Genomic DNA, 27596 nt, shown 5'->3' with positions numbered 1-27596 from the left:
TAACATGGATGAAAGAAGTAGAGAAGAAAAGAAGTAAATGAAATCAAAAAAGTGGTAGCAAAACTACAATGTACAAATTACAAAACCATTCTTGCTAGCAGCATCAAATTCTCTAACATTCATTTGTGTACCTAGCTATCTTACTCGTAAGTCTAAAAAAGCTTAAGTTTTAAACTAAAGGTTTTTGGGGGTTTTTTTACGGTATGCGGGCCTCTCACTGTTGTGGCCTCTCCCGTTGCGGAGCACAGGCTCCGGACGCGCAGGCTCGGCGGCCATGGCTCACGGGCCCAACCGCTCCGCGGCATGTGGGATCTTCCCGGACCGGGGCACGAACCCGTGTCCCCTGCATCGGCAGGCGGACTCTCAACCACTGCGCCACCAGGGAAGCCCTAAAGGATTTTTTTAAACAAACTTATTTACTTCCAAAATAAATCCTGTGAGATAAGCTCCACTATGGAACTAATAAAATCAAAGTAAGTACTTTATGTTAGTTGGGTCAATGTAAATCATACTTTAAAGTGTTTTTATTTAGCATTTTAGCCAAGACAAAAATTTAATCTATACATGTTGAAATCCAGAATTCACATAATTTTAATGGACATATTTTTACATCCTCCTGTTGGGGAAGAAAATGATACTCAAGAATGACATCTAAAAGTCCAAATGAGGGCCTCCCTGGTGGCGCAGTGGTTGAGAGTCCGCCTGCCGATGCAGGGGATACGGGTTCGTGCCCCGGTCTGGGAGGATCCCATATGCCGCGGAGCGGCTGGGCCCGTGAGCCATGGCCGCTGAGCCTGTGCGTCCAGAGCCTGTGCTCCGCAACGGGAGAGGCCACAACAGTGAGAGGCCCGCGTACAGCAAAAAAAAAAAAATAAATAAAAGTCCAAATGACTCTTCACTAATCCAATTACTAAACCAACACCAAATTTTCTCCAGTCCACTGTATACTGAATATATAAATTTTATAACTGAGTACATGTTAAATGTATAAAAGCATACTCTTTACAATCACACAGGCATATTTACCTATATGCAATATGGAACTGAGTAGTCTATTAATAGTGCTTTCAGGTAACCAGAATCTAAAAGTCGTATTTTAAAAAGAACTAAACTGGGTTAAATTTAATATAAGATAAAAGATATCAAAGGAAATGTTCCACTATTTCAAATTTACTTCAAAAGTAATTATAAACGCAATGAGGAGAAACACAAGTCGTTTTGTGTTTTGGGTTTGTTTTTTGTGGGCTTTTTTTTTCTAACTAGAAAACAAGATGGAGCCCTAAAAGAAATTCCAGAATCATGTACGAGGAGGTTAATGGTAAAAAAACACCAGGAAATACCACCTCCATCTAGGCTTGACTCAAACTCTAAGGAATACAAGTTTCCAATTTGAAAACAACAGAATACAGGTTTCAAGGCGAAGAGGAGGCAGCCCAAGGAGAGAAAGGGGAATGACGGTTCTACTTGCCATAGGTAGAGGAAAAGAAAAGGATCTTTGTGGAAATTTCCACCTTCCTCTAAAGGAAGAAAAAATAATAGGATGTACCAGTCAACTAACAATATACCCTGTGGGGCCAGAGAGCAGAGAAGCTAGCTGAAAACATTATTATTAAGAGTCAAAATTTGACTTGCCTTAGGCAAAAATATTCTTAAAATTTTGTTCCACAGCACGTTTTCATGTCTTCAGATTTATACAGGAAGGCTTTGCCTCATCCATATCAGCAAATTGGCATTTCCAGACAGAAAGAACTTAAAATTATACAACAGTCCCAATGATTAGAGGCTCTTGGGACTGCAGTGGACAATAATCTGCAATAAGAATATTTTGCCCCCACTCCAGTAATGACAAGAGCTAAGACAAAAATACACCAATACTGATCTTAGAGAAACTGTGCTAATACACTCAAGCTTACTAATGATAAGGTACTTAGGAGAGTATGCATATAAATCCCTACCAGATAGGACAACAAGTTCACTCACCTTGCTGAAAACTGTCCCTATAATACCAAACCCAAAGCAGTATCTGTTATCTTAAATTAGATTATTAGACTTCTATCTCAAATACAGAAGAAAAAAATAAAGTCAAGCCCCATGTATAGACACGTGGTGACCCTAGACAATTTTAAACATACAATCATTTGAATCAAGAGACAAAGAAGCAAAATACCACTGCTCTCAAAACACAAGAGTACAGCACACACTGGATCCTGTTACTGAACACAGTACTACCACATTCAACATACCATGGATACTATCTCATCAATTTTTTATAAACTTTGGCAGCAGACTTTAAGTTCCTAGAAAATTGCTCCTCAAAGATTAGAAATTGTGGATTTCCCTGGTGGCACAGTGGTTAAGAATCTGCCTGCCAATGCAGGGGACACGGGTTCAATCCCTGGTCTGGGAAGATACCACATGCCGGGGAGCAACTAAGCCTGTGAGCCACAACTACAGAAGCCCGCACACTCTAGGGCCCGTGTGCCGCAACTACTGAGCTGCATGATGCAACTGCTGAAGCCTGCACACCTAGAGCCCCTGCTCTGCAACAAGAGAAGCCACCGCAGTGAGAAGCCCGCTCACTGCAACAGAGAGTAGCCCTTGCTCTCGGCAGCTAGAAAAAGCCTGCATGCAGCAACAAAGACCCAACACAGCGATAGATAGATAGATAGATAGATAGATAAAATTTTTAGCAAGGTTAGTAATCATAATTAAAGCCAAGGAACAAATTATAGAGAGCTAAAGAAAACAAAAATATAGAAGCCATATATCATTAGTTAAAATAACATATGAATAAATGAAACACTGTTGATAATAATTGAAGCTGCCTGATGGGTGCATAGCAGTTCTCTCATGCTTTTATATATGTTTGAAATTTTCCACGGTAAATTTGTTTTATTTTTATTGATTGCCAATAGGTCAAATTTTAAACCCCAAAAAGTGAGTTTTTGTTAAATGTTTTTAAACTGTGGGCAGGAAAAAAGTGGGTAACTAGCATGAAGTGCCTAGTAGGGATTTTAATACATAACAACCCCTATGACATAGACAGAATCAGTCCCATTTTACATATGAGAAAATTAAGAATTAGAGGAGTAAATTTTCTTACCCAGGATCATAAATAAGCTTAACTGAGACCAAAAAAGGGGAGGGAAAAAGAGAGAAGAGGGGAGGAAAAAAAGAAAGCAGACAATAGGATGGTTAAAGGGAAAAGAAAAACACCATTGAAGTAATACACAAAAGACAAAATCAGAGAATAGAATTTAGAGAAAACTCCACAAGTTAAGATTCTTATATTATTCAACGACAAGTATTCAAGGAAAAAAAGACAAAAATACAACTGAATTTTAAAACCTTGGGGCTTCCCTGGTGGTGCAGTGGTTAAGAATCCGCCAGCCAATGCAGGGGACACGGTTCAATCCCTGGTCTGGGAAGACCCCACATGCCGCGGAGCAACTAAGCCCATGCACAACTACTAAGCCTGAGCTCTAGAGCCCACGTGCCACAACTACTGAGCCCTCATGCCACAACTACTGAAGCCTGCATGCCTAGATCCCATGCTCCGCGACAAGAGAAGCCACTGCAATGAGAAGCCCTCGCACCGCAACGAATAGTAGCCCCCACTCACTGCAACTAAAGAAAGCCCACGCGCAGCAAAGAAGACCCAAAGCAGACAAAAATTAAATGAATTTTTAAAAATAAAAAAATAAAATTAAATACCTGTAATTACGCTGTTTATGTAAATATTTGTGTATTTTACTCTAGCTCCAATATACTAGATCCTGAAGAAATTCCATTTCTGCCATGCTAGTAACCATAAAAAAAAATACACATACGTATATAGCAAAATTACCCTAAACCTTGTTTAATTACCTAACCACAAGTCAGAATAAATTAAGAAAAGACTCTGAAGAAGTGTCATAACATATTTAAAGTGGTACTGTGTAATCCCAAAAACTTTGGTATATACTCATAAATATATGTTAAGATCACTGTGCAGATACATTACTCCAATTCTCCAGGGTTAAGGCAAGTATCTAAAAGTAATAACTCTAAGCATAAAAAACCATTCTGAAGTACATGGACCTCAAAAAATGCTAGTTTCCTTTCTCACATCTTAATTGACAAAATCCTAGTTCCTCAATTTGTCTCTAAGGTCATAGTAGAAAAATGCTAATTCTTTTATGGACCACTGGTCTCCAGAAACATAATCAATTAGAAACTACATACAAACAACTATAATCAGATTGAGCTTTTTATTTGAGTGTCAGTAAATCTGAAGAAAGAGAAAGGCAAGAGAAAAATTCAAAACTTTTGCCTCAGGACTTCCTTGGCGGTCCAGTGGTTAAGACTCTGTGCCTCCACTGCAGGGTTCGATCCCTGGTCGAAGAAAATCCCACATGACACGCGGCCAAAAAAAAAAAAAAATTTGCCTCAAATGAAAAAAGGAATTATAACACTTGATTCACTAAATTGAAAGCCATTAATATCTAAGTAAAAAGAGAAATGTATGAGAATTTAGGAAACTTGGGTTCCAGAACCAGTTCTGGCCCTAACCAGCTGGCCTACCTTGGACATGTCTCTGATCCTCAATTTCCTCACCTAAACATTGAGAGGATTAGAGTGTTATTTCTAAGGTTCCTTCCATGCTCTGACAGGCTATAACAGGTTCTGTAACATGCTAAAATATGCAAATACAGGCATATCTCATTTTATTGTATGCACTTTATTGCGCTTTGCAGATACTGCATTTTTTACAAATTGAAGATCTGTGGCAGCCCTGCACCAAGCAAGTCTATCAGTGCCATTTCTCTAACAGCATCTGCTCAGTTCATGTCTCTGTGTCACATTTTGGTAATTCTCACAATACTGCAAACTTTCTCATTATTATTATATATGTGTGTGTGTGTGTGTGTATTTTTTTTTTTTTTTGCAAGGGCCTAATGAACAAAAAAGTTTATTTCTCTTGCCTCTAATAGTGTAAAAGGTATAGGTCAGCAGTGCAACTCTGTTCCTCACGGTCACTCAGGGAATTAGATTCCTTCTAAATCACTGCTCCTCCATCGTTGCTCCTGGGTGTCATTTTCAAAAATGGAGCTGTCCCGTTTGAGGTTTCTGCCATCGCTGGTGCCTGGCAGGGATCACCCTCACAGCAGCAAAGTCCTCAGGCCATGCACCCCAGTCAAGGTTCAGAAGACTTTTCTAGGGCCAGAAACTCTTCTAGGTATCTCATTATTATCACATTTATTACGGTGATCTATGATCAGTGATCTTTGATGTTACTATTGTAATTGTTTTGGCATGTTTTATCAATGAAGTATTTTTAAATTAAGGTATGTACATTTTATTTTTAGATATAATAGTACTGCACACCTAATAGACTACAGTGTAAATATAACTTTTATATGTACTGGGAAACCAAAAAGTTTGTGTGACTCACTTTATTGTGATATTCACTTTATTGTGATAGTCTGGAATTGAATATGCAATATCTCCTAAGTATGCCTCTAGCTCGAAACAAAACAATACTTTAAGGCTAATTAAGAAGGGGAGGGCCTCCCTGGTGGCGCAGTGGTTGAGAGTCCGCCTGCCGATGCAGGGGATACGGGTTCGTGCCCCGGTCTGGGAGGATCCCATATGCCGCGGAGCGGCTGGGCCCGTGAGCCATGGCCGCTAAGCCTGTGCGTCCGGAGCCTGTGCTCCGCAACGGGAGAGGCCACAACAGTGAGAGGCCCGCGTACTGCAAAAAAAAAAAAAAAAAAAAGAAGGGGAGAAATTGTCAAGAACCAGAAATGAAAAATCGAAGGACAATCATCTCAAGAATAGAACCTAGAAGGGAAAAATTAGAGACTATTTTAAGTAACTGACTGACTAAATTCACATCCCACAAGAGGATTAAACAATGTTACCAACAAATTTTGGTGGTTTTTAATTCTTTCTGAATATATATGTTAGAGCTTGCAGAGAACATCACTTCAGCCACAGAAAGAACTGAGTATGATTCTTATTCTTACGTCTTAATTCAAGCCATTGTAGCTTAAAAATGATTTCGCTTAAAGCAATGCAGCTTAAGATGAACAGCAGCATAAAATACTGTAAGACACTTGCCTGGTCAAAGATAAGTAAATATTTTGTTATTCCATCTTGAATATGCCAGATACGATGTTAAATACTACAGGTTTAAAAAAAATGAAGAACCACAACAAAACACCTCTACAAACTTACTAGAATGTCTAAAATTAAAAACAATGACAATACCAAGTGTGGTCAAGAATGGAGAACTAGAACTCAACGTTACTGGTGGGAAAAGGCAAAACAGCACAGCTACGTTGGAAAACAGCTTGGCAATTTCTTATAAATTTAAAATGCATTTACTATATGAGCCAGCAAGCGTACTCTTAGCTATTTATCCAGGAAAAATTAAAATATGTCCCCACAGAGACTAGTACACAAACATTTGGAGGCAGCTTTAGCCATAATAGCCAGGCGGAAACCACACGGTCACTGGATAAACAAATTGTGGCACATCCATAAAATAGAATACAGCTCAGCAATAAAAAGAAACAAACTATTAATATATGTAGAAACATGAAAGACTCTCAAACGCAATATGCTAGGTATGAGAAGCTAGTCACAAAAGGCTACCCATTGCATGATTTCATTTTTATTTGACATTCTGGTAAAGACAAAATGATAGGGACAGAAATCAGTTGAGTGTTTGTCAGGGTTTGGGAATGAGGCAGAGAGGCCTGATGTAGTCAGGGGCAGAAGAGACCTTTCTGGGGTGATAAAAATATCCTACATCTCAACTATGATGATGGTTACAGGACAACGTACATCAAACTCTACACCTAAAAGCAATGAACTTATTCTATGTATATTATACCTTAATATACCTGACTTTAAAAAAGAACATAATAAAGGTGTAATCTCTGGCTTCAAGCTCATGGTCTAGTGGGAGAAATATATAACCATATAATTATAATGGAGCTAAGTAAATGCTATAAGTTATGAAAAAAGTTCTGTCGTGGAATGGACAGAGAACAACATCTGTCTCAGAGTTGGGTAAAGAGTTGGGATTCTTAGAGAAGATGATATCTAAGCTGTCTTAAAAGTATGAGCATGACTATGACAGGCAGAAAAGGAAAAAAAGCATCCAAGTAGAGAGAAGAGTTGAAAGAAAAGCACAGAGGTTGTAAAGGCAAGACCTATTAAAAGAATAAGAAAAAGTTCAGTATGGCTTGAATATGGTATATAGAGCGAACATGATGAGAGAGGAAAGAAAGTGCAGGAGGGGCTGGGGCTTCATAGACCGTGCTGGGGAATGGCATGGCAGAGGAAAAGAACAGTTTGAAAGGCCTTAAAATAATATTAGCAAGAGATACCTGGGGTTGAAATTAAGAGTAGACTATTTGGTGTCACGCTGATTGTGGGAATGAGGAAGGAAGGCAAGTCAAGTTTAAGTTTCTGGTAAAGGGAAAGTGATAGCATTGAAATGAGGACTTCAAAAGGAAATACAGGTTTGTTTGATAACCTTAGGAGGGAATCATCAGCTTCTGTTTTCCTATCTACTAATTAGGTTGCTTGCCTGTAACTAAAATTGATTATTATAAATTATATACCTGAACTACTGTATGAAATAACTGTAGGAAACAGAGGCAACACAGCATAACCTCACAAGAATCTTTACAATGTCTTAAGACACAGCAGCCTAATAGTTATTTTAAAAATAAAATTTTTTTTAAAAATTGAAAGAATGAAAGAAATGAAATTAGAAGAGGAAAAACTTATCAGATTTAAATACAGTAGTTGCCCCTTTATCCATGGTTTCACTTTCCACAGTTGCAGTTACCCTAGGTCAACCATGGTCCAAAAATATTAAATGGAAAATTCTAGAAATAAACAATTCATAAGTTTTAAGTTACATGCCATTCTAAGTAGAGTGATGAAATCTCGAGCCATCCCGCTCCATTCCACCCAGGACACGAATCACTCCTTTGTCCAGCATATCCCACTATTTTAGTCACTTAATAGCCATCTAGGTTATCAGATCGACTGTTGAGGTATCAGTGCTTGTGTTCAAGTAACCCTTATTTTACTGAATAATGGCCCCAAAGTGCAAGAATAGTGATGCTGGCAATTTGGATATTCCAAAGAGAAGCTGTAAAATGCTTACTTTAAGCAAAAAGGTGGAAGTCCTCGACTTAATAAGGAAAGGAAAAAATCATATGCTGAAGGTTGCTAAGATCTATGGTAAGAACAAATCTTCTATCCACGAAATTGCAAAGAAGGAAAAAAAGAGCCATGCTTGTCTTGCAGTCACACCTGAAACTGCAAAAGTTATGACCACAGTACATGTTAGGTGCTTAGTTAAGATGGAAAAAGCATTAAATTTGTACAGCCATAACTAGGAGATGCTGTAGATTCGGTTCCAGACCACCAAAATAAATACTGCAATAAAGTGAGTCGCAAGAATTTTTTGCTTTTCCAGTGCATATAAAAGTTATGTTTACACCATACTACCGTTTGTTAAGCGTGCAATAATAGCATTATGTCTAAAAATAAGTACATACCTTAATTTTAAAATACTTTATTGCTAAAACATGCCAAAACAACTACAGAAGTAACATCAAAGATCACTGATCACAGATCACCATAATAAATACAATAAAAAAGTTTGCAATACTGTGCGAGTTACCAAAATGTGACACAGAAACATGAACTGAGCAAATGCTTTCGGAAAACTGGCACCCATAGACTTGCTCAATGCAAGGTTTACACAAACCTTCAATTTCTAAAAAATGAAGTATCGGGCTTCCCTGGTGGCGCAGTGGTTGAGAGTCCACCTGCCGATGCAGGGGACACGGGTTCGTGCCCCGGTCCAGGAAGATCCCACATGCCGCGGAGCGGCTGGGCCCGTGAGCCATGGCCGCTGAGCCTGCGCGTCCGGAGCCTGTGCTCTGCAACAGGAGAGGCTACAACAGTGAGAGGCCCGCATACCGCAAAAAAATAAAATAAAATAAAATAAATAAAGCAGGATATAGGAGATAAAGGTACAATGAGGGTACCCGTTTCGTAGTAGGTAAAGGTTGTCTAATAAGGTAACATCTGAATGGAGACCTTAAGGGAATGAAGGAGAGAGTCATATAGATAACTAGAGGAAGAAATGAGATCCATTTCTGGCAATACAGAAGACTTAGGTGTCCAGAAAAACACGTGTTCAGAATTCCTTAAAATGCTGATTGTTAAACAAACAAACAAACAAAATTTCATGAACGGCTGAACTAGAGGGAAACCAAGGAAAATCTTTGGAGGTAAAAAACGATAGAGTTTCAGTGAGCGCTGAGGCCAGGATCTGCCCTGGGAGCATCCACCAACCTCTAGTGGTTTAGAAATTGAGTCTTAAGGGACTGCTAAAGGGGAGAAGGACAAAAGCTTGGGGCCTAAAGAACGTGGGGAATCTGAAGGGCAACATTGTTGGTGGGTGAACGGGTGTGGTAACAGGGACAGGACACGCTCATCATAAGCAAGTGGACATTATTGCTGGTCTCAACCTGAGTAGAAGAGAAAAAGGAAGTCTCCCTCCTCTCACTCCAATTTGGGACCAGAACTCATACTACCTGTGAGGTCTAACAAAACTCAAACTAAAAATTTAGTTTCAAGAGGTTCAGAATTTGAAGACACTGGAGCACGACAGAAGCAAACACCAAACCACCAGGAGGAGTGCACTTTAAACCAGACCTCAAACTATACTCAAAAATAATAATCCGTAGAGCAGGGACTTCCCTGGTGGCGCAGTGGATAAGACTCCACGCTCCCAATGCAGGAGGCCCAGGTTCGATCCCTGGTCAGGGAACTAGATCCCACATGCATGCCGCAACTGAGTTTGCATGCCACAACTAAGGAGCCTTGGAGCCGCAACTAAGGAGCCCGCCTGTTGCAACTAAGACCCAGCATAAATAAATAAATAAATAATTTAAAAGGCCTCATCTCCAAATACAGCCACATTTAAAAATAATAATAATAATCCATAGAACAAAAGCTCATTGTTTCTTTTAAATATCACAAAATAATGAAGAAACAAACCCCCAAGAAGCAGCAGAACAAGCTTTACAGAAACAGGCTCCAAACACTGAAAAAAATAAAAATGATCACATACATAATATTAAAATGTTAATGTTTAAGGAAATAAAAGAGATATTAGAAGTATGACTAAGGAAAAGAAACTATAAAAATATGAATATGAAAAAATAAAACAGAAGTTCAAGATATAAAGAATTATAATTTATATTTATATTATAGTATATTGTTTATTGATATATATTATTAGATAACTGAGAGGAGATCATTCTAGGCAGAGAGAAAAACAAGAGTAAAGGGGCCCCTGCATCCAGAATGGACTAAACCAGAGTAGAATGACAAAGAAGTACTACTTAGTAGGTCACAAAAACACTCAATAAATACTAGCTATTATCTCATAGATTGTAGGGGGAAAATTTAGATAATGGAAGTAGTCATTTTTTTCTTTCCCATTTCAGCATCACGTATAGCAGCCAGAGCAGAGCTCTAGAAGACCCCAATTAGGTTCAGAAGAGAGTAAGAAAACACTGGTTTTCTATGAAGTGGGAAGAGTCTTAAGCAGTAGTCTCAATGTCAAAAAGGAAATCTGGGTCTTATGTGAGCAAGGTAGAGAAAAAGGAAGATGGAAAAGTATACCCATGTGATTCAGAAGATAAATATCCAGAGGCAACAATGATCAACAGAAAAAAAGGATCCATTAAAATTGTCATTTCAAACTTAAGTATCAATTATTATTAATTAGGACATCCTCTCAGTATTCAAAAATTTCACAAGTGAAGTCAACATTCCATTTCATTCCTTAAAAAACTAAAAACAGAACTACTATATGACCCAGCAATCCCACTAAAGGGCATATAACCAGAGAAAACCATAATTCAAAAAACACATGCACCCTAATGTTCATTGCAGCACTATTTACAATAGCCAGGACATAGAAGCAACCTAAATGTCCACCAACAGACGAATGGATAAAGAAGATGTGGTATATATATACAATGGAATATTATTCAGCCATAAAAAGGAACAAAATTGGGTCACTTGTAGAGACACAGATGGACCTAGAGACTGTCATACAGAGCGAAATAAGCCAGAAAGAGAAAAACAAATATCTTATATTAACGCATACATGTGGAATCTAGAAAAATGGTATAGATGATCTTATTTGCAAAGCAGAAATAGAGACACAGACGTAGAGAACAAATGTATGGACATCATGGGGGAGAAGGGGGGTGGGTGGGATGAACTGGGAGATTGGGATTGACATATACACACCATTGATACCATGTATAAAATAGATAACTAATGAGAACCTCTGTATAGCTCAGGGAACTCTACTCAATGCTCTGTGGTGACCTAAATGGGAAGGAAGTCCAAAAAAGAGAGGATATATGTATATCTATAGCTGATTCACTTTTCTGTACAGTAGAAACTAATACAACATTGTAAAGCAACTGTACTCCAATAAAAATTAATTAACAAAAAAAGTACCAGTTAAAAAAAGAAAAAAATTCCATTCCATAGCAATGAGAATTTAGAATAAATGAAACTCCCAAACATATGCCAAAATTTTTCATTTTAACTATCTGATTTAATGTTAAACTTTTTGCAGATCTTTTCAAGAGATACTATAATGACAAGTAGAAAATTACTAATTTAGGGCCTCCCTGGTGGCGCAGTGGTTGAGAGTCCGCCTGCCGATGCAGGGGATACGGGTTCGTGCCCCGGTCTGGGAGGATCCCATATGCCGCGGAGCGGCTGGGCCCGTGAGCCATGGCCGCTGGGCCTGCGCATCCGGAGCCTGTGCTCCGCAACGGGAGAGGCCACAACAGTGAGAGGCCCGCATACCGCAAAAAGAAAAAAAAAAAAAAAAAAAAAGAAAATTACTAATTTAATTTTTCTTTTCTTCCATACTTCTGCCCTCAGGCAAAGGTACTATATAACAAAACCAAGAACAAAACACGAGTAATACAGATTAAGAATAATATTTATCAATCACAAATAAGATGTATGATTAGTCCCTAAATATTAAAGAGTTGGTCATTTCATTTTTTTTCCTGATTATCAGAATAGAAGAAAATTGATTGGTGGATATCTTAAACATATACAAGTAACCATGTACCATTTGACACACAGGGAAACTGATGTAAAAATATCAAAGTATGCACTGTTAAACAATGATAAAATTTTAAGATAATTCATTTTCTCAAAACTTATCACTCTTTACTATGTTTCTAATTATCATGAACTAGTTTTTCAATAAATACAATTCTTGAGAAATTTAGTTAAGTGGCCATTTTCTACAATTCTAATATGAGCACCCACCTTAAATTAATAGTCACACAGTATAATATAGTGTACAGGATTCAGGCTCAAACAACCTGGGTCCAAATCCCATCTTACTAACTATGGGACTTGAGCATCTTTAACCTCTCCAATCCTACTTCCTTATTATAAAACAAGTTTAATAAAGTACTACCTCAAAGAGTTGTGTAGATTAAATGAGATAATACTTGTAAAAAACACTTATGTTGGCTACATGTAATCAACAGACTCAGTCACACAGCCTGACTTAGATACAGTTTCATCCCTATTATATATGGATCACAGGACAAAGCATTAATTTCAACCTTTCCTTCTGGAGCACCACTTGCATAATTTGATATAACTGTTCATGCACAGCATATTTAGCACCACAGAATAAAAGTCAATGTCTAATAATATAAACTAGAAAACTATTTGAACTATATGATATGCTGAATTTTGAACTTGACTAAACTGAGGAATTTTCTTTATTTCAAACAGTTAAGTTAAATAAATCAGCAAAATAGTCCTGACAAATAGAAATGGCTCCTAAAATTTTTATGTCAAAAGCCATCTTGTCAATTTAAGTGTAGCTCCTAAGAGATTAACAAATGGTTCCCCAAATAACAAATGCTGGTGAGGATGTGGAGATAAGGGAACTCCATACACTGTTGGTGGGAATGCAAATTGGTGCAGCCACTTAGAAAACAGTATGGAGGTTTCTCAAAAACCTAAAAATAGAACCACCATATGATGCAGCAATTCTACTCCTGGGTATATATGCAAAGAAAACGAAAACACTAATCTGAAAAGATATATGAAGCCCAATATTCATGGCAGCATTATTTACAATAGCCAAGATATGGAAGCAACCTAAGTGTCCAACAACAGATGAGTGGATAAAGAAGATGTGATACATACACACACACACACACACAATGGAATACTACTCCACCATAAAAAATAATGAAATTTTGCCATTTGCAACAACATGGATGGACTTAGAGGGTAATACACTTAGTGAAAAACATTAAAGAAAGACAAATACTGTATGATATCACTTATATGTGGAATCTAAAAAAATACAACAGGGGACTTCCCTGGTGGTCCAGTGGTTAGGAATCCACCTTCCAATGCAGGGGATGCGGGTTCGATCCCTGGTCGGGGAACTAAGATCCCACATGTCAAGGGGCAACTAAGCCTGCAAGCCGCAACTACTGAGCCCACGCACCACAACTAGAGAGCCCATGCGCCACAACTACTGAGCCCGCGCACCACAACTAGAGAGAGAAGCCTGCACCACAACTAGAGAAGCCCTTGCCCTGCAACGAAGAGCCTGCACACTGCAACGAAAGCCTGTGCACTGCAATGAAAGATCCAGCATGCCTCAATGAAGATCCCACGTGCTGCAACTAAGACCCAATGCAGCCAAAGACAAAAACAAAAACAACAAACAAGTGACTATAACAAAAAAAGCAGCAGACTCACAGATATAGAGAACAAACTAGTGGTTACCAGCGGAGAGAGGGAAGGGAGGAGGGGCGATATAGGGGTAAAAGATTAAGAGGTACAAACTATTAGGTATAAAATAAGCTACAAGGATATACTGCACAACACAGGGAATATAGCCAATATTTTACAACTTTAAACAGAGTATGATCTTTAAAAACTGTGAATCACTATGTTGTACACCTGAAACTTCTATAATATTATAAATCAACTATACCTCATTAAAAAATAATAACAAATAAACAAACAAACAAATGGTCATCATTTGCCTTGCTTACTGCTATTTTATTTCAAAAGTTCATCCCCGGGCAGATGAAAATATTAAAAATAGTAAAATTATAAAGTTCCCTGTTAATACGAATGAGATTTCTATGCAGGTTATAAGCATTCCAGCTAAATGATTAAGAACTTACAAAGAATTAAGATTCAAAGAATGGTAGTGTATTGTTCTAAGTTGTTTGTTTTAAGTGGATAGGGGTTGGAAGAAAAATACTGAAGTCCTTTCACCATCCCACAACATTCTATAATTCTAAAATCTCAGGAAACTCATATAAATATCAAAATTTAAAACACTACATCCATATACAGAATTTCCCAAGAATCTATATTTGGTTTTGGAAACATAGGGTTGCTTTCTAACATAAAAACTGCTCATCTGCCTGCATATAAAGGTAAGAATTTGAAGAAGATGAAAAATGACAAATCTTCTTTACCTACAAATTCTTTCATTGATCTACAATAGAACTCCATTATCTGGACTTATCTAAGGTAATAATCTTCCAAATTATTGCCAGATAGGTAAAACCATGGCCTAATGTAGCCTAAATTGGTACTATAATTTATTCATTGGCTATTATATACCAATTGCTTTGTTATACCTTATAGTTATACCTTACAGTTCCAGCAAGACAGTGAGTAGACTAAGATAACCTAAAAGCTATCACTTTACAAATACCTACACATATTAAATATAACAAAAAATACTTTTCAGTGTAGAGCTGAACTTGCAAGAAAGAAAAGGCAACCCCAAGAGACCAAAATGAAGAAGAAACAGGAAAACAATAAATATTTGAACTGCTATTACAATTGCTGAAGGGGTTCAGAAGGGGAAGCTAGTAAGCTAGAGACTTAAATTTTAATGCCTATGTAGAAACACAAAATACAGTGTGGTGCCCACTCAAGGAGCGAAATCTCCATATAAACATGGGACTCTCAAAAGGTAAAAAAGCAGATCCTCCCCACAACCTGCCCCGCCACACCCCCAAAAAAATCCATCCACTGGCACAGGGAAATTACAAATTACTAGTCTTTGGCTGGGCTACTGAGGAAGGAAGGAAGGAAGGAAGGGAGGGAGGGAGGGAGGAAGAAAGAAAGATGGAGATAAATGAACAATAAACTAGAAGAAAAGATATTAGCTGCAGGAAAGACTGAAAATATGAAAGATTAAGAGACATGAAGGAGGGATTTCCCTGGCAGTCCCAATGCAGGGGGTGTGGGTTCAATCCCTGATCAGGGAGCTAAGATCCCATATGCCCTGTGGCCAAAAAAACAAAACATAAAACAGAAGCAATATTGTAACAAATTCAATAAAGACTTAAAAAAAAAAATAGGTCCCCATCAAAAAAATATTTAAAAAAAAAGAGAGACATGAAGGATAGAAAGAAAAAAAAAACCAACAAGTCATGTATTACGAGTTCCAAAATGCAAGTAGGTAAAATAAAGAAAAGGCATTAGTCATGAGAATTCTCCAGAACTAATAAAAACATGAATCTTCAGATTCAGGAAGCACAGCCACCCCTAGACAAGTTATGGTGAAACTAAAGAACCCCAAAGTCAAAGGAAAAAATTTAAAAGCAACCACAGAGACAGATTATCTGTAAAGTTAAATCAGAATGATAACTGTGACAATTTTAACAACAACAAAAGAGACTAGAGGAAAACAGAATAGTATCTTCAAAATAGTAAGTGAAAATAACTGTCAACTAGAATTCTGCACCCAGCTAAACTATATTCAAGAGCAAGGGCAATATAAGGACATTTTTAAACAAATACTGAGAGAGTTTACCACTCAAAGACCCTCATTAAAAGAACTGCTAAAGAATACACTTCAGAAAGAAACAGAACCAAGAAAGAGTGAGATGCAAAATGTACCTGAGCCAACCATTTAGTAAACATACCGGAAAATCTAAGAACTATGAAGAAATACAATCTTCCTTGTTCTCCAATATTCAGTGCCCCTCTATGCAAGAGGATTATATATACCTACCCTGTGAAACTCACACATGGTATGATAAACACAAGCAAGGACATGTGATTTCCTTCAGTCAATGAAACGTGAATGGAAGTGACATGTCACTGTGAGCGGAAGCTACGAGAGCCATTACACATGGTTCATCATGTTCTCTTTTCCTTTCAAGGGCAATCCAAGTTCAATATTGTACAAATGAAGTTTAAGGCAGAGAATAGCAATAGATAAGCCAAGATCCAAATTACTTGTATATCATAATAAAGAACTTGCCTTTATCCAGAAGAGAATGAAAAACTATTTCTGCCCCATAAATATTCGCTGAATGAATGAATGGGTCAGTCCCATTGGAAATATTTACTTGTTTCATAAAAGAGAAGTAGTGTCATATTACTAAGTCATAAATCTAGTCAAAATAGCAATATGTAAAAATGCTCCACTTTAAAATCTTATTCAAGTTGATTCTTTGACTTTGACGTCTTACTTAAAAATTTAAATGCTAAACTCTAGTTAAATTCACACTCTAATCCATAAGAAAAAAGAATAATCTTGCCCCCTAGATTTATTCAGTAAATCTATCATAGGAGCAAATCAACTTCAAGGAAAGGTCATTTGAATACTAGAGGCCCATTAATACATCTTGACAAATATGAAAGACAACACCTGGTATTCTCTTCTGTAACTGATTAATAAAAGCATCATCCTTTCCTATTTAGTGCTCGATGTGGTCAATATATAAAAGACAAAAAAAGGTGATTAAAATTTCACTCTTTTATAGGATCAATATACAAGGTCATTTCGATCTTGCAAGCTAAATAAGCCAACTGAATCTTGATTGTGAGAATAAAAAAGCAAACTCCAGCACCTTTCAAAATGATTAACTATGTCATTAATTCCATCCAATTTGAATATCACATTCCTTAAAAACTCCCTTTTCCTATTACACATTTTAAGTTATTTAAAGGGGAAAACAAACAAATTAACCCTACCTGCCCCAAGCCAAATCTTGACAATGTTAGGCAAGTTTTAAACAATCTAGATACCTTTCCAGACACTGATCAATTACATGACTGAAAGATGCCTTAAGCCACTATTTCCAGTTTAAGGTTCTATATATGGCTTAGTGTTCAAGAGCTCAGGCTGTAGATTCCCCGAGTTTGAATCTCAGCAACATTACTTGCTCAGTGACGTGAGCAAGTTACTTAGCCTCTCTCTCAGTTTCATCATTTATAAAGTACACATTACAATAGCACAGTCCAATCTGCTATAACTTATATCTTTGCCTTGAATCACCTCCTACAGGATTGTTAAAGAGCAGAATAACGCAGGTATAGTGTGGAAGTGATGTTGGTTCATACGTAGTTTCTTCCAAAAGAATTAAAGAGAAATTCTTCACAACACATAAAGATCTGAAGAAAATATGAAAATTTACAGAACTGCTTTCCTTTAATGCAAATAGTGCTTGGTTTAATGATTGCAAGAACTACAGCTGACCCTTGAACAATGTGGAGATTAGGGGGGCCAGCCCTCCCTGCAGTCCAAAATCCACATATAACTTATAGTCGGCCCTCCATATATGAGATTCCTCTGCATCCTTGGATTCAACCAACATGAATCGTGGAGTACCGTAGTATTTACTATTGAAAAAAATCCACGTATAAGTGGATCCACACAGTTCAAACGCATGTTGTTCAAGTGCCAACTGTATTATGCTTTTCCCACAACATTTAGTATCTGACAATCTACAAGTACAGATGAAGAAATGCAAAGACATTTCCCCCTGATTTAAAACAATGAGCTAAAAAAAAAAAAAACAGATCTACATCTCAAAGAAGGAAGCACAGGTTCCAGGTTTAATACCACAAAAGTGACTGTGATGCTAAGGTGAAAATATCAGTAGAGACTTAACCTTGTTAGTATTTTCATTAAGGTTACTGATTTTGTTAATATTCTCATTACAAAATTTCAGAGGTTTTGAATGGGCCACCTCATTCCTATTTTTACCCCGGTAAGCCCTGTTATTTTTAGTCCATTGTTGTAGAACACAGGACATTTTGGCAGAAAGACCTACACCTGATTGTGAGAATTGTAAAAAGTAAATGTGGTTAATACACATTTAAAACGGAACCTGTCACGTTCAATAAATCTTAGCTATTGCTATTACCTACTGTAACCCAAAATAATGAATAACTTCACCTCAAAAGCACACCAATTATCAATATATTTTCCCCCAACCTCAAGAGCCACAGATCATCTCACCATCACTGAAAATTAAAACTTGCCCCCAAAAAAGTTTGAAAACAGATTAAGAACCATAAGCCCACCAAATGTTAGTAAACTAACAAAATAACCCACTCACACTTCTGGCCACAGGCACTGTCTCACCCATGAACTGACAAGAAAGTCACCTACAGTAAGGAAAATTATTCTGAAATGCTTTGGATTTTGTGTCTGCTTGATACCTATTAATTTCACAGTAGTATTATCTAAGAAAACAAGTTGGTGATACTGTTGTTAATAATTTTATAATATCTTTATATAATTTTCTTTAATAATTAATATTTTCTCCATTTTAGATACCAAAGAGCCTCATTGGTGCTTACTCTGTTTCTAGAAAAGATTTGTTGACATCCCATTTAAACTGATTAATTACCATACTACTATCAGGATTGACCTTTTAAGTTTCATGTATTAATTACCATATTACTATCAGGATTGACTTTTTAAGTTTCATGTATTAACATCAAATCCACACTTTCAAAAAAAAACTCTGTGTAAAAAGTTTTATATGTGCGTGTGTGTGTTCATAAGCTTTGAGATATAATGATTATTTTTATTCAAGATATTGAAGCCCAGGGACTTCCCTGGTGGCACAGTGGTTGAGAGTCCGCCTGCCAATGCAGGGGATACGGGTTCGTGTCCTGGTCCGGGAAGATCCCACATGCCGTGGAGCGGCTGGGCCCGCGAGCCATGGCCGCTGAGCCTGCGCGTCCGGAGCCTGTGCTCCGTAACGGGAGAGGCCACAACAGTGAGAGGCCCGCGTACCGCAAAAAAAAAAAAAAAAAAAAAAAAATCCACCTGCCAAAGCAGGGGACACGGGTTTGAGCCCTGTCCTGGGAGGATCCCACATGCTGCAGTGCAACTAAGCCTGTGCGCCACAACTACTGAGCCTGCACTCTACAGCCTGTGAGCCACACCTACTGAGCCCGCGTGCCACAACTACTGAAGCCCGCATGCCTAGACCCCTGCTCTGCAACAAGAGAAGCCACCACAATGAGAAGCCCTCGCACCACAACAAAGAGTAGCCCTCGCTCACCCCACAACTAGAAAAAACCCGTGCGCAGCAACGAAGACCCAACACAGCCAAAAATAAATAAATGAATAAATAAATAAATTTACATTTAAAAAAAGATGTTGAAGTCCAAAGATGATAAAGACTGGATTCAATTAGGTACTATATATAGAATTTAAGATAATATACTTATATTACTTTATGAGAAAAGTATTTTCACTAGAAACGACAAAATCTAAATACCTCATCAGAGGCCATAGCTTTAAGAGATTTACTACAGTTTATAAATAAAAATACCACACCACTTAAGTCATTATTCATGAACAAAGATCCTATTAGGCAAGGTGAAAATCTTTTTCAGTTCTCGAGCAATAGATTTATCTCTAACAAAACGTAGTTAATTGAGACCTCATCATTTTTTCATTTTTCTGTAAGAATCTATAGAGAAAATCCAGCCCCTCACCTCTCTCTAAAACTGTCATTTTTATAGAACATAAATTACTAAATTAGTCTGGTCAAGAGAAGTCTAAGAAGTAAATGCAAAAACCCAGGTGTAACAGACAGCAAAACACAGAGCATGAACATCAGATAGTTACATAACTTTAGAAGTCATTTGGTATCTAATTTCCTACCCAAAGCAAGAATTCACTCTGTAATATCCCCCATACGCAAACTTCTAAAATCTCCGGCAACAAGAAATTCTCTACTTTACAAAAGCACATTTCAATCACATGTATTATTCTGGGACAAATTCAATTAAATCTTTGAGGAATCAAAACAGATACATAGACATCAAAAAAGTTTTAAAATCTAAAACTCAGAGTGTTTTATGAAATTAGTTTAATCAATTAAAAAGAGTTTGTGTACTCTCAACAGTGTTTTCCTTTGCACCATTCCCTTTTGTTTTTTACTTCTTATGTTGTCCTAACAGCTTTTAAGCCAAAGACTCACTGGAAATATACTCAGAGCTAGGTTTCTGAGTATATACTCCATTAGATGAGAGTATATGAAATAATACTAGAGTAAAAGGGAAAAACTACTTTAAGAGCACATTATAAGAGACTATTTTGAAAATAATGAAATTGCTCATCTTAGGGGTAAAACAGATATTGAAGTAACTCAAAATTATATAATGAAAAATGCAAGCTGCCTGACAAGTATTTTCATAAAAAATAGTCAGAAAATAATAAAAGAAATATGTATTAAGGTTTTAAGAACATACCTTTTGCAGAAAAGAATAATAGATACTAGACTTCCTAATGAATGTAATTTATTTAATGAGGAGATTAAAGCATTTCCATTTAATTTAACAAACACTTTTAAAGTACCAAGGAACACTGTGAAAAGTTCTGGGGGTACAAAGGTAAACAAAACAATTTATTGTTATCTAAGTAAGTACTATAAAACAAAATGTATTCTGGACATTCTTCTTGCAAACATACAAAACTATTATAAATATTTTAAAGAATCTATATATGAAAAGAGATAATTTATAATATAAAAATTAAATATATTTCATTAGTTCAGCTAGGTCAGTATGAGAAACAAAAGGTATGAGAAACAAAAAGCTTACTCAGTTTCCCTTTCTATGAAAGGGAACAAAAAAAAAAAATTCTGAATTTTCAGTTCCCAAATGATTTCCCAATTCAAAATGGATGTATTCAAAACAGAAACAAGACTGCGTACCTGCAGTGGCCTGAGTTATCAATTCTATCACTTCTAAGAAACTATAAGTTATTAAAATATACCAACTCACCCAAATATCTTTTAATTTTCAACATTAGCAAACAAGCTAACAATATCTGCCCATGAGCTATATAAATGTTCATATACTTTAAACCATTTATTCCTCTTCTGGAAATTTCAATGCACAAAGATGCCTACAGAAGCATTTTAATAGCAGCACAAAAACAAAACAAAAAAAAACCATTTACTCAAAAATAATTCATCTTCTCATACACTGAAAAGTACAAAACACTGATGAAAGAAATCAAAGATCTAAATAAATGGAAATACATTCCATTTTTTTAACAGAAATTGATGAGTTCATCCTACAATTCGTATGGAAATACAAAGGACCTAGAATAGCCAACAATCTCGAAAAAGAAAAACAAAGAGGATATACATCCCTATTTCAAAACTTACTACAAAGCTACAGTAATCAAGACAGTTTGGTACTAATGTAAGAACTGACATATGGATCAAAATTAAGAGTTCAGATAAATCCTTACAGTCATGGTCAACTGATTTTTGACAAAGATGCCAAGGCAATTTAATGGGAAAGAACAGCCTTTCAACAAATGGCAGTGAGACAAAAAGATGAATTTAGACCCTTATCTTACCCTTTTTTCACATCATACAAAAATTAACTCAAAATAGATCATAGGCCTAAATGTAAGAGCTAAAATTATAAAACGTCTTGAACACAGGATATAAATATTCTAAAGTTAGATTGTGGTAATGCTTGCACAACTCTGGAAACTTACTAAAAATCACTGAATTATATACTTAAAACAAGTGACTTTTATGGTATGTAAATTACACCTCAATCAAGATGTTTAAAATCAAGTCACCTCTAAAAGTGACAATGGCTATTAAATAAACCCCAAACTAAGAATGAAGTAGTATATTGCAGAGCCAATAGGCTAATAATGACTATATAGAAACAAAACAATTATAAGATAAGGTTGGAATATGATGATTGTAACTATCTAAAATTGCAAATACCACAATAATAGCAAATAGTTATAATTGCACTTAATGTACCACACATTAGTTTAAGTGCTTTACAAGTATTCACTCATTTAATCCGCTCTACAATACAGTTTCCCCATTGTAGAGCTGGGGAAACCAAGGCACAAAGAAGTTAAAAACACTTGTTCAAGGACTTCCCTGGTGCTCCAGTGGTTAAGAATCCACCTTCCCACGCAGGGCACGCAGGTTCGAACCCTGGTTGGGGAACTAAGATCCCACATGCCGCAGGGCAACTAAGCCTGCGCGCTCTAGAGCCCACGTGCCACAATTAGAGAGCCCCGCGCGCCACAACTACTGGCCGCACTCCACAACTAGAAAGAAGCCTGCGCACCGCAACAAAGAGCCCACACACCACAACGAAAGATCCCACATGCTGCAACGAACATACTGCAACTAAGACCTGATGCAGCCAAATAAATAATAAATAAATATTTTAAAAAATAAATAAATAAAAGAATAAAAAAAAAAAACTTGCTCAAGATCACGACAGGGAGTTAAGAGAGTGATTTTTTTTCTCTTTACACAAATATCTTTAACATGACTATTATATTATTATGCATTTGAAAAGGAGAGCAGTGGACATCACTGGTTGCCTATCCAGCATCCATTCACTCTGTGAATTTCTTACCCAGATCTTTGTGTATCCATCCCTCCCCATACAGCCCAAGTACTTTAGAGGAAATTGACCCCATTCTTAGGTACAGCAGTTGGCCCTGGTTTGCTTAAGCCAATCAGCACATTTCAATGGCCACAATCATTGCTTCAGCAGTCCAATCAGGACTCTTACTTAGAATGTTAGGACAGAGAGGCTCTCTCTCCCAAGAGTTCTAAACAAGAATACATATGGCCCCAAGTACCACTGGCAGCCATCCTATTACCATAAGGGGAACAGCAATGGACTAAAGCTGACATTACAGAAAGGAAAACAGCAACAGAAAGAAACTGGTCTTTAATATTATTGTTACTGTAAATCTTGCCCTACCTTTGGACTTCCTGATAAGTGAGCCTATAAATCCTTTTTATTGTGTTTAAACCAGTTTGAGTTTTCTATTATAACATGAAGTATCAATACAAACTGATATAGAGGAGAAGCCCACAAACAAGCATGTTTCTAGAATAGATTACTCTTAACCTTTAAATTATGATGTCAGGTATTAAGGAGGAAATAATTCTAGATACACACATCAAAACAGAAACATGATGAATGATTACCTTTCTAATAAATTTCATATGAACGCCTGAAAAGAAACTGCCTGCAATTTTATGTCCCACACAGTATTTTTTAGTATTTTAATTTGACATTTTAAATGTTATTTTTTTTAAATCTAGATTTCCAGTTCTTCCCAAAAAGTCAAAAGGTTCACACATCACTGGGCTCATGTTACTGCAGGACAACAATCAGCTACAATGGAACAGTAGATGCCCCACAAGTATAGTCTCTGCACAGTCAATACAAACAGAACCTCTGTATCATCTGCTCAGCTTCTATAGGTGTTAAGAGTTTGCACCATTAATATCTCGCAGAACCTGTATCAATGCCACATAATGAGTAATGAAAAATTATATTCCATCTTCTAATCTTTAACTCTTTTTCTTTGGTCACACTGTGCAGCTTGTGGGATCTTAATTCCCTGACCAGGGTTTGAACCCCGGCCATGGCAATGAAAGTGCCTAGTCCTAACCACCGGACTGCCAGGGAACTCCCTAAGCTTTAACAGTTTAATTAAAATGGTACAGTTACTTTTTGAAGAAAAAAATTTCATGAAAACATGTACCTGTCACCAGCCCACCGGAAACACTATTCTTGAATTAAATAGCACTGAACACCTGTAAATACCTGGTGGAAGACTTAAACTCAGCAGTGAATTCCTGAAAACATGCCAATATAATTATTTGGGTCCAAAAGTTTGACAAATTACTTTAGCATACAGACGGAGACAAAATAAAAATGGTTTTAAATTGCAACAAGAAAAATGTAAAAGTTGACCAGAAGTTTGAAACACTTGAATACACAGGTGTACTATTAATCAAAACTTACCTATAAAACAGATTTGCAAAAGAAATTACAAGAAGGGTGGTAAATTCCAAAGAAATTTATAACAGGGACTTCCCTGGTGGTCCAATGGTAAAGAATCCGTCTTACAATGCAGGGGACAGGGGTTCGATCCCTGGTCAGCGAACTAAGATCCCACATGCCGCGGGGCAACTAAGCCTGCCCGCCACAACTACTGAGCTCGTGCCCCTCAACGAGAGCCCGTGTGCCGCAAGCTACAGAGCCCACGTGCTCTGGAACCTGTGCGCCACAACTGCAGAGCCCATGCACCCCGGAGTCTGTGCGCCACAACTAGAGAACAGAAAACCCACACAACAAAGCTAGAGAGAAGCCTGCGCACCAAAACGAAGAGCCCACATGCCTCAGGGAAGACCCCGTGTGCATTGACTAAGCCCTAACGCAGCCAAAAATAAGAAAATAAAATAATAAATTAATTTTTGAACAAAAATGGAAATTTATAACAGTGTAAGGTCAAGCTACATTAGCAAAGTTGGAGGCAGCACTTTGTAAAGAAAGACTTCTCAAGTTATATGGCTCTACTACCTCTTACTATGTGGACAGCTCTCAGGGAGGGGAGGTTGTTTAAGTTTAACAGCACAAACTTTATGGTTTAAAGTAACTAATATGTAATCAATAAGAGAGAATTGGTAGCATACAATCTATTTTAATAAAATGCCTGAAAAGTAGGAAAAAGTTATGATAGCTGCATATATATATAATAAAATAAATACATATAGAGTATAATATATGATATATATAATATAATAAACTTACTAATGAAAAATCCAATGAAGAAAGGATAAAGGAGGAGCATGCATGAGGATTCAGTGATACTGGTAATATGCTGGTTCTTTAAGTTAAATGACGTTTCACAGGACTTAGAATACTTCATGACTTACACATGTCACACATTCTTTTGTCTGTATCCTATTTTTCACAATTTTAGACATTTTAATCCAATATACTAACTGTAAAAAAACTTAATAATTAACTTTCTGCATCTACATTCTGAGTGAAAAAACTGACTGAATAACCTGAAAAAATTTTTTTTTTTACTTTTAAAGTCTTTTTTTTGAAAGTTATTTGAATGGTCAATAAGAAGATATGAAAACTGAACAAGGTTTCAGCATTCATATTTAGCAGGACCAATGATTTTTCTGTCCTTACATTGGGGAAAGCTATGCCTAAGCTATAAATATCTGCTTAGGGAAGCAAACAACTCTACATCAACTCAAGAGACAGATGTATTCCTAGAAGGGTTGTCATTCTAAGAATCACCAATCTGCTTCACCTTTCAGGCTCTCAGTTTCCTTATCTATATAATGAGCTCTATGTATTAAACACTTAATGAGGGAAGAATTTAAAAACATAGGTAAAGCGCCTGGCCCATTGCCTAGCACATAGTAAATTGTAGTAACTTTTTTTAAATCACACTTATTATCAGTTAATGTAACTTCTTTCTTTGAGTAGAATTGAGACTAAGGCTGATAACCATCGATTAGAAAATATTTAAGTGCAGCAGTACTAACGCTGAAATGGACTAGTTTACCAGATTCCCAATATTTTCAGTTCCCAAGATTTTCAAAAGACTGGCCAAGACCCTGTAGGAGCATGAAAAGTTTTGTAAGGGAGAAGGGAAGGATATCTGTAGGAACATGAAAAGTTTTGTAAGGGAGAAGGGAAGGAAAAGAACTCATCTAATCCTCTCAGCAACTTTCTCTGCCCTACATGAGAGGAGAATGATGGTGAAGAGGAAGTGTAATTGAACAGATTTGCCCTCTCCTTCTACCCAGACACCTACTGACCTGCAAACATGTGGCTACGAAAGACTTCACCAGTCACCTTAAAATCTCTACCAGGGGGCCTCCCTGGTGGCGCAGTGGTTGAGAGTCCGCCTGCCGATGCAGGGGATACGGGTTCGTGCCCCGGTCTGGGAGGATCCCATATGCCGCGGAGCGGCTGGGCCCGTGAGCCATGGCCGCTGGGCCTACGCATCCGGAGCCTGTGCTCCGCAACGGGAGAGGCCACAGCAGTGAGAGGCCCGCGTACCGCAAAAAAAAAAAAAAAAAAAAAAAAAAAAAAAAAAAAATCTCTACCAGGTATACAGTTCTAGGCAGCATATGAACGAACTATTACTACAGAATTTGGATGTTCCTTAATGATAACATGCAAGTGACTCACGTTCGGTCATCCACCTCCACAGAAGACATTCTAAAGGACAGAGGAGTTGGAATCCTCCTTCTGCCAGAGGAATGTTGTGTTTCACACACAAACAACTAATGATGGACTATATCACTACCACAGATTTCTCTTTAGCATCCAAGATACATGAGGTTTAGAAAAAGGAAAAGAAAAAAATTGAGAAGGAAAGTTTTCAAGTCTATTTGGAGACAAAGGGATACACAGATTTGCCATTTATCTCCTTCAGATTCACAAACTTTGAAAGTCCACATAGACGCAAGATCCCCAAAATGTGTATAACTGTTGAAACTGAATGATAGACGCCAGAGTTTATTAAACTGTTCTATTTTTGTGTACACCTGAACATTTCCATAATATACATAATTTTTAAAAAATGTGTACGTGTGTGTCAGTCTTTGTATATAAACTCCCAACACAACAAAGTGGTAGAGAAATACCCAATTGTTCAAAATTTTCTTATTCCATAGGTAAGTGAATTTCATCAAGCTACTTTCTCATTCTAGAAGTTGTACCGCAGGTGACCCGTCCATTAGTAAAGCTCTAGTGGAGGAAATAATTAACTGCCCTGAATAAAACAAGCCTAACCTTGAAAAAATAAGAGGCAAAGGGGAAAGGTAATAAACAGTTATTCAACTATTGCACATTCATATTTGTTCCCATCTATTATCTTCTAACACAGGTGAACAGGTGGAAGAAGGGGAAATATCTAAAGGCCAAATTTACTTTTTATATTTTACGTTGATGGGCAACAGAGATTGGAATAAAGAAATCTAAAAAGTCCCCATTAGGAAATGATAACCATTTCTAAGACTAAAGAAAAAGGGAAGTATCGCATAACCACATTTTAAAAATAACATTCATAGCTCATAGTAGTATAACCAGCAACTTCCAATGACCAAATATGCTTTGCTGATAGACATGAATTCACAAATGAAATAAAGATTATACTATATCTGCTGCAATTCTCTTTTTAAATTGCCATTCAATATTCACAAGATGTAACCCTAAATTCTTTCCAAAATTTGACTTTTGTTAATTATGTCTAAAAATAAAACTAGTCAAAATTAAATATAAATGCTAACTTTGCAGCAAATTAATCTTTCATCAGACCTGTGAACAAGAATTTTCTGTTCAAAATTTACGGCAAAACATAACTTAGGCAGACT

The 27596-nt window shown here is 37.0% G+C and overlaps 1 protein-coding gene across 3 annotated transcripts in view; it reads right to left on the bottom strand.

Moving 5' to 3' along the window:
- Positions 1 to 27596, bottom strand: part of LRBA (LPS responsive beige-like anchor protein) — an 826328-nt gene that overhangs the window by 745567 nt on the left and 53165 nt on the right. The window lies entirely within an intron of this gene.

This window comes from Mesoplodon mirus (assembly GCF_964341445.2).
Source record: "Mesoplodon mirus genome assembly, chromosome: 2".
NCBI classification, from domain to species: domain Eukaryota; kingdom Metazoa; phylum Chordata; class Mammalia; order Artiodactyla; family Ziphiidae; genus Mesoplodon; species Mesoplodon mirus.
This window is presented reverse-complemented; position numbering and strand designations above follow the sequence as displayed.